The following is a 10,054-nucleotide window of genomic DNA, read 5'->3' as shown; positions in this document are numbered from 1 at the left end:
CATTCTGCAAAATGCGCTCTGACCAATTTATAAAGCATTTCATTAGCTTTAATTTGACATATTGTTTGACATATTTGGAATTATGGTAAATCATTAAATAAAATATTTATTAATTAATCAATTATGTCAATTAATTAAAAATTTAATGCAAATATGCATATTTTCTCTGACAGAATTGTAGGATTTGACAAGAGCCATCTTTCTTGTAAGTTTGATTCTTATAATAGGGATAACCATCAAAATTTCATGTTGACCCTATTGCTACAAAAGATTGTTTTCTGAGTAGAACTAATCAACAGAAGTATTTTGGTGGTTAAATGGTCAAAATCGGTCAAAAACTTTTCGAATTATGAATTATCAAAGTTTCCCATTCTGACCGGTCATTGGAACGAAATAAAATGACAAGGTCCAAAAATAGCAGTTGGGAGCAAAATTGGCATAAGCATATATTTACCTTTATATATTTCTTTATTTTAACATATTTGCAAACATGAAACAAGCATATTGTGAAAGTATCAAAGGGTTTCTTATGAAATGGCACTTAACTAGTCACTGGCATAACTTATTTTTTCAAACCAAGGCATTGAAATCATGCATTTAGAGGACATTTGCCAAAAATCATCCAAGATAGCCGATATGGCACAAAATCAAAATTGCACTAAGTAGGTGAACTTTTTTTTCACAACCAAGAATTTCAATGTTATTGGGTTTAATATGACCAATTAGTAGGTGTATGTAAACAAAATCTTAAGTTTTGAAAGTCATTGACTCATTCACAACAATAGAGATTATCCTCATCATGCTCATGTGTATTCCTGTAGTATTCCTCATTCAAACCAAAGTAGCACTCAATACATTATGAGTATCTTTGTTCAAACCAATTCAATGCTTGACCTCGGAGTTACCTGCATGACTATCGCGGGCTATTTTGAAACAGTTATGGTTGCACATTCAGGTACTTCTTTTGAAAGTCCTAAACAAGGTATAGCCAGCAGCAAGTTGTAGATATTATAGGCCTAAATATAAGAAAACGTTTAGGGTTAAGATCAGGTGAACAATACATCGAATGAGCACGAAACTTCACATTTATGTTCAGAAAGGTGTCTTCTTAACATGATTTGAAAGGAATATAAAAATTCCAAAGGGAAGCTAGTGATTTAATTTGTAACTCGAGATCTACTTGTTCAATTTTTAACCTTTTTACAGAGGGTATGATAGAGGTATTACTGGCAACTCTGCCAAATTACAGCTCAGTAGGCCACGTTTTTCACCTGATCTTACTGATTTGAATATTTTGTGCCATTCTTGAGCAGTGCTAAACTCAGCCACTGGCAATTAAGCGCACTGTGGCGATGGACCAATTTTGACTCGCACTTACAGAAAAACAAAATAAGTTATGTTGCTGTAATTTGCAAGATAGTTACAAAATATAATTGGCAGTAACTTCCCCAAATTTTACAGAAAAATATTGAAAAATAAAAGAATGAGATCAATTTAGAAATGTATGTGCAAGCAGTGCACAGTTGAGCTCCCTGCATGTCTATGGGAGTGTTCTAATCAAGTTGATGGTTCATTGGTCATCCCTACTTATAACATACCGGTATCGTATTGCGTCCCGTTATAGTTGCAGAAAAAATACGCGTGCAGGACACACATACGCACACACACACCCAGAGGATCGTACCGTTTTACAATCGTATAACATTCATTGGCGCTAGTAGTAGTAAATTTCAATTTTCTTTGCTTTACCTCACTTGTTCTGCTCAAAATTAAAAGGGACATATCTAGCTGACAGTAAAAGCTTACATTTTATGGAAATTATGTTTAACTATTTGCTTAAACAGCACAAAACAGATAAAGCAGACAAATTTACTATACATAGGCCTATACATGTATGGTATCATGCCAGGGACTGTTTAAGAATATAACATTAGATTTATGATATTTACTTCGAGGACTGTTATTTATCAAAAATGTGAAAAATATCAAATTTTAATAATTTGTCATAAAATTTGTATTATATCGTGAATTTCAAACAATGAAATTTATTTGATATCAGAAAGACATTCTTCGTATTCAGAATTCGATATGTCTGATGTGCTCTCATGTCCCACAAAAAAATACTATCGAAACGCTCAAAACGCTCATTCCAGATTCCTTAATTTGGTTAATTTTCTTTCCTTGTTTTCTTTCTTTATTTTTCTTTGATTTATATTGCCAGGGTAAGGAGAGAGAATTAAAGGCCAATTCAGTGATTTTTTGATTTTTTTTCATCCCGACGATCGTAAAAATCATCAAAATTTTGGACATTATTATGACTATCATTTGAGGACTGAGTTCTTATGATCCGAGGAGCAGTTTCAGACAATTGCTTGGGATTATTGGGGCAGAGGTTATCTTTTGAATTCTTTCATGACCACTGAAGCATAGTCAAACCTGTCAAGGACACTCGGCGTGAATTGAAAGACCATGTCACTCGCCACAAAAGAATGTCAAAGGTCATAAAACACCACTTTTGTGTCTTCTGCTATCTAAAGGCCTATGGCTGATTTTGTACCTTTCGTCATTGTCATAGATGTGCTAACATAGCTTGCTAATGCAGTGGTTTAGCCGAAAACCGTGTGTCTAAGACAAAAAATAATGCATTTACGTGAGTCTGTAATTTATATACCGGTACTGACAGTATATAAATTACCTACATGTATTTGAATGGGGCTTCAACTTCGTCAATACTGTCGTTTTCCTGTTTTGTTTTTTTGCCATTTGTTTTCATCAAAAAAATTTATAAACGTAACAATTTGATTTTTTTTTTCACTTTCGCTGGGATCGCTGAATGGGACTTTATAGCGCGGATTATTCAAAACTTGTTTTTACCTACTGCTATATAGTATTAATCCGATTATTACATAACTTTGCCAGCGTATTCAAGACATAGGTTATGTAGGGATAAACTGTACATGGGTATAGAAGCCCTGCATGCTTTTATCGATTGGCTCCAAACAAAGGATTTGAACCGGTGTCCTTCACCGTAATCACGGCGCAGTAGCCTACAGTCCATTCAATCAAATGTTGTCAGTGTGCGAGACGAACGATGTATTTATCTGGAGGTCACATCATCACTTATCATGCTTATTGTAAAAAGTTTGTCCAATGCATATACTGTGTATTGTCAATACAGTTAAGTCAAGCAAACAGGTATTATATTTTGAAAAGGCCGCTATAGTATATTCACAGGGGTGTCTTGAATGGCCAATCATATGGGACATAATCAAATTGCAGTGACTGCTTCCTTTGTTACCACATGTCAGTCATCTTGTGATTATTGGACCATGTAAACCTGCAAAAAACGAGCCAAAGTGCAGGCCCTATGAGTATGATAATGTAGGTACGCATGTGTGGCCAACTTTTTAAACACTCCCCTAAAACGAGTTTTACCCTACCAGCAAATTTAGGATCAATAGGCCTAAGCTAACTTAATACACTAAAGGAAGTTTTGGATGAGAAAACGGCCATTTTGATGAGAAACGGCCAAAATGGTGAGAATTTAAATTTTCTCATTCTTTTGGATGAGAAACTTCCTGGTGTGTGTGTCAATCATTATTGTCTTATTAAAATCCGGGACTTTGGTTGACCTGTGCTAGACTCCAGCACATGTTAATGACGCAAAGACAGTTGTGGTAACACCATGGTCGCAGACCTGCAAAAAAGCTCAAAAACAGATAGTAATGAAACCAGTTTTTATTTTCCTTGCTCTAGCGAGTTCACAGAGAAGGTGTTTCTAGTACAATGCAGCGTCGGACTCTAGCTGAGAGCGTAGCCTGAGTCCAAACGGACTCCAAGAAGGGCTCTCCATACACAAATGAACAAACACAAAGGAAAGTAGTCTCCTCCGTGACCAGCTTGATTTCGATGGAGCGAAACCAAATTGGCTGCAGAGGAGACGGGTAATTTTGCCATGCAAATGAGGTGAGTGCCCTCTCAAGAATAACTACTCTCTGGAACTCCCATCAAGCATACAAAGGAAAAAAACAGGTGCAAAATATTGATTCCAAAAATTGATTGCCAAATCCCAACTAAATTTTGTCGCCCTCTCTTGACAACCCAATTTAAATCTCCCTCCAACTTAAAATGAGGGCAGTATTCCTGAAAATAATTGGTGCTGAACCAGAGGGTGAGAAACAAAATGCCAAACCCAATTCGTAACAAATGTCCCCCCCCCCCTTACCAGAGTCGTGTCCACACGACTCCAGATATTGACATAAAAAAAAATTTAAGCAACCAAACATTTTTAAAGAAAAAGGTTAAGTTCTTGACATCTTCAGGATGAAGTCTGCATCGGTTGGTCGGTGGTAGAGTCATCTGCACCAGAACAGTCATCGACGAAAGAGAATGGAAAGGGCATAGAGGTCAGGCGAAATTGACTTCAGCTGGTTGATCAGGCCATCCGAAGACAACGCCATCTATCTGGTACCCGATGTTGAAGAATAGTTTGGTTTGGTAAGTTTGGTCAAAGTTCACTGGACGAACTTGTTAACTTGTTAAACCTGACACAAACTACATCTAAGATTGGTGTTCGAAGCGATGAAAAGATGATCGAAGTAAAGACTTGGTTTTCGAAGAGTCACTAAAAGCGAAGATTTGGTTTAAAGTAGAAGTTCCATTTCTGAAGATAACAGCCCAGCAAATGATATCGATGACGATGTCAGCATTGATAAAAGTCTTAAATTTCAGCCACCAGACTGCACACCGAAGAATTGATAACAAAGTTCTTCAAATTCCTTGTCGTATGTAAACCAACCATGTACAAATGTATGTATGGCCATCACGATTGGTAACAGCTTCAAAAACAAAGTTTATTTCAGGAAGAACTGAAGATGGAGAACAATGTGATAAAGTTCAAGTTTGGTTTGAATTTGACGTTGTTGAAGAAACGCTGGACTCCCAATATCAAAGTTGTAACAAAGTTTATTATACGTTGAACTGCTCATCTCGGAAAGTGGTAGCAACTTGAACTGTTCCGTGCCATGTACATCTGAAGTTGAACCAAGGTTGTTGACACTCGACGAAATACGTCATTATCGCGCAACCTCCTTGCCCTCCTTTCTCATCAGCACTCTCAGTCCCTCAGCTCCACTTCCCATTCGTAGATCTTGATGTTCAAAGTTCAATCAGCTACAGTTCATTTTAATCACCAAGTTGCATACAATTCTGTGTGTATGCACAGTTATTTGTTTAGCATGCACAATAATTTCATGCACAATAATTTAGCATGCACAATAATTTGTTTATCGTGCACAATAATTTGTTTATCATGCACAATAATTTAACATGCACAATAATTTGTTTATCATGCACAATAATTTGTTTATCATGCACAATAATTTAACAAGCACAATAATTTTTGTTTGGCATACACAATATTTTTTTTTTTTTTTAATTTGAAAATAGTTGGCACCAATAATTTAAATAAATAAAAAAAAAAATCCATCATTAATATTTCCTATTTCCAATATCTTCCGTTAGTCACAAAAAAAAAAAAAAAAATCATTAAGTTTTTAATCAAAAATTGTTATCATAAATCAATCTTTTAAAAAAATCAGTACCACCTGTATTCCATTTCGAATCCATTTAAAGTCCCCCCAAGAAAAAGTAGTGACTATCATCTGATAACATAATAGTAGGGATAACCATCAAAATTTCATGTTGACCCTATTGCTACAAAAGATGGTTTTCTGAGTAGAACTAATCAACAGAAGTATTTTGGTGGTTAAATGGTCAAAATCGGTCAAAAACTTTTCGAATTATGAATTATCAAAGTTTCCCATTCTGACCGGTCATTGGAACGAAATAAAATGACAAGGTCCAAAAATAGCAGTTGGGAGCAAAATTGGCATAAGCATATATTTACCTTTATATATTTCTTTATTTTAACATATTTGCAAACATGAAACAAGCATATTGTGAAAGTATCAAAGGGTTTCTTATGAAATGGCACTTAACTAGTCACTGGCATAACTTATTTTTTCAAACCAAGGCATTGAAATCATGCATTTAGAGGACATTTGCCAAAAATCATCCAAGATAGCCGATATGGCACAAAATCAAAATTGCACTAAGTAGGTGAACTTTTTTTTCACAACCAAGAATTTCAATGTTATTGGGTTTAATATGACCAATTAGTAGGTGTATGTAAACAAAATCTTAAGTTTTGAAGGTCATTGACTCATTCACAACAATAGAGATTATCCTCATCATGCTCATGTGTATTCCTGTAGTATTCCTCATTCAAACCAAAGTAGCACTCAATACATTATGAGTATCTTTGTTCAAACCAATTCAATGCTTGACCTCGGAGTTACCTGCATGACTATCGCGGGCTATTTTGAAACAGTTATGGTTGCACATTCAGGTACTTCTTTTGAAAGTCCTAAACAAGGTATAGCCAGCAGCAAGTTGTAGATATTATAGGCCTAAATATAAGAAAACGTTTAGGGTTAAGATCAGGTGAACAATACATCGAATGAGCACGAAACTTCACATTTATGTTCAGAAAGGTGTCTTCTTAACATGATTTGAAAGGAATATAAAAATTCCAAAGGGAAGCTAGTGATTTAATTTGTAACTCGAGATCTACTTGTTCAATTTTTTAACCTTTTTACAGAGGGTATGATAGAGGTATTACTGGCAACTCTGCCAAATTACAGCTCAGTAGGCCACGTTTTTCACCTGATCTTACTGATTTGAATATTTTGTGCCATTCTTGAGCAGTGCTAAACTCAGCCACTGGCAATTAAGCGCACTGTGGCGATGGACCGATTTTGACTCGCACTTGCAGAAAAACAAAATAAGTTATGTTGCTGTAATTTGCAAGATAGTTACAAAATATAATTGGCAGTAACTTCCCCAAATTTTACAGAAAAATATTGAAAAATAAAAGAATGAGATCAATTTAGAAATGTATGTGCAAGCAGTGCACAGTTGAGCTCCCTGCATGTCTATGGGAGTGTTCTAATCAAGTTGATGGTTCATTGGTCATCCCTAATAATAGTCATCATTATGGCACAATTTTCAGCTTGATTAATTCACAGAGGTATGCCAAAAAAAAAAAATCAATGACAAGCATTACCAGGGACAATGAATGGAACACAGGTGGTACAGGAGTCCAAGGAGAACCAGCCATGCATGCCCTGAAAGAGAAGTTGCATTATATACAATTGAGTTGGCAAAATAAACACAAAAACCCAATTCATGTTATAAACCTGTTTCCATCAGTACTTATTCTACTAAAAAAAAAAAAATGTACCTACATTTCAAGTCGCAAATAAATTTTTAGTGCAATTATGCTCACAGCAATAAACAGGACATTTTATTGATGAATGCGCAACTTTTGATTTTGACAAAAACATTTTTGAAAACAGTGAAGCAATTTTATTTCACTGTAGGAAAGGTGAAAGCATGAATTAATCAATCCCACCGCTGCCACCATAAATTTTGTCACAGACCAGGGGTTTGGGAAAATTGATTAAAAGTCGGACTTGCGACGAAGTCCGACAATTCCCTGGCCGTGGGTAGCGTGGCCGACAAAATGGGAATGAATGAAATAAAATGGACAGGTCCCTCAAACACCGCAGAGGGGAGGGAATTTTGTGGCCTAATTAACAACTAATAAAATCAATATGAAACAAGAAATATTGGCAAAAATCATTTTAATTTATATTCCTGCGCTTTCCTTTCATTTTACAAGCATCAAAATCTCATTTTAAAATATTGCACATTTTATTTTAATGGAAAACAGATAATTTATTAATGTCTGTATACTGCACTGAAGACATCTTTTTTTTATGCAGCGAAATCTTTATTAAATGAATTGCACTATTTTTAGATCAAGATATTTAGTTGAAATCTCATGCAAGCAAGAAAATAATGAACCTATAAAACCCCCATTTAAATTTATATCTAAATCCCCTGCAAAATCGCGCCTGCAGACCAGTACTAAATCTGGCCAAGTAAATCGCTCCAAATCCGATGAATTGCACCCCAATCCTATCCTGGGCCCTAACTAAAATCCAAAATGGCGTCTTTCCCTAACATTAAATAATAAAATAAACACCGCGCAGCGTTACTACCGCTACTGGCCTCGAGAAGTTTTCCAGCCCCAAGAGAATTGGAAATCATTAAAAACTGGGGCTTAACGCTACCCCAAAAAACGTAATTCACTAAACGTACAGCCAAATGAAATCACAAACACTAACGCCCTAACTAAATACCGGTGGGAGTCCTGCCACGGCTCCCGAGCGCTGCCACCACCCATATTGTGTAACTAATCTGTGGTCTATCTCCGAGCAGAGAAGTTAACAATATTAAAACAAAATGGGACCCAGAATAAAATGAAGTGCAACATCGGACCAAAAACGACTCAGTTATCGCCAGATCAAGTACGTACCGCAGACCCAAACCTGCACGGAACTTAAACCACCCTAAAAACCCAAGACTTTCATTCATGACTTCCAATATAGAGTACTTTTCGTTATTCTGTCCAGAAAATTGCCAGCTCTCAAGGAAACCAGCAAGACAAAAATTTAGAAAACATCTCAAGTAGGGTAGTCATAAATGAAAGCCATACTCAGCTCCCAGGCTGAAATTTTGATACCCTAAATTTTAACATCCCCAAAAATTTAACTAAGGCCTAAACATGAGATTTCAATAAATACTTGTCCTTTTAAATATATTTTGATGAAACGCGACAATAAAAACAAAATAATAAATTGCGACCTAATTTCAAAACCGATTGCATTTCATAGTTTTCATTTACATGCTCTCAACAACAAACACTGAAGGTTTTAAGCCCGCTCCCAGGACCCATATCCCAACCAGCCAGCCCGGTTTGACAACCCAAGTCTTAGTCAGATTAGGTGCAAAACCACGGCCTCGGAAAAAAATTTCCGCGCGCCAGATTTGAGGAATTTGCATACACCGGGCACTAAAAACATGCAAGTTGCGCTTTAACCTAAAAATTGTGAGACTGCGTAAACGCATCATTCACAAAGGACACGGCAACCGCCCCCGGCTGTAACCTTCAATGTGATAAGCGTGCATGAATGAAAACCCAAAAACACAAACAAATTTTGAAATGCATAGGGAAGATTTAACTGATGGAAATCAAAAACATGAAATTTAATTAGACTTGACACGCCCAGATTTTACTAGGCAAATAAATTTTGCAAGATTAGTCCTGCCACGCCCAGTTAATTTTGCCAGGCAAAAATTTGTTTTCAAGTCTAAAATGTCCCCCACAAATTTGCCAACTCAACACCCTGAGTAATTTTAGTCTCTAGAGAAATGAATGAAAACCAATTTGAAAACTGAGAATACAATTTTCTCATTCCCAGATACAACGAACAGCTATTGTTCGAAACTGCTGACGTGGCGTCATCGGCAATCTCCAGAACAACAACAGCCCAAGAAAAACAAAATTTAAAACCGAAAATACAATTTCCTTATTCTCAGCAACAAAGAACAACCATTGCTCGAAACTGCTGCCAATTATCAGCTATCTCAAGAACAACGACGGCTCAAACACAATTTAAAACTGAGAATTCAATTTCCTTACTCTCAGCAACAAAGAACTACCATTGCTCGAAACTGCTGTGGCGTCATCAGCAATCTCCAGAACAACGACAGCTCAAGAAAAATAACAAACTCATCACAAAAATCTTGTCCATCAAGAAAAACAAAATCCAGGCCACAAGTCATGTTAACACAACCTGTGTCAAACATTCAAAAGCAAAAGTTTTACCCATATCAAAAATAATTCATTTCTCCAAATACCCAAAAATCACTCAAGTAATAATGCCCCCACTCTTTACCTTTAGATCTGCATGCATGGCTGGCAAAAATCAGACTGATCAGAAAAATCAAATTGTCTAAGAACTCCCATCAAGCATACAAAGGAAAAAAAACAGGTGCAAAATATTGATTCCAAAAATTGATTGCCAAATCCCAACTAAATTTAGTCGCCCTCTCTTGACAACCCAATTTAAATCTCCCTCCAACT

The sequence above is a fragment of the Amphiura filiformis genome, chromosome 9, assembly GCF_039555335.1.
Source record: "Amphiura filiformis chromosome 9, Afil_fr2py, whole genome shotgun sequence".
In the NCBI taxonomy this organism is placed as follows: Eukaryota; Metazoa; Echinodermata; class Ophiuroidea; order Amphilepidida; family Amphiuridae; genus Amphiura; species Amphiura filiformis.
Note: the sequence above shows the minus strand (reverse complement) of the source record.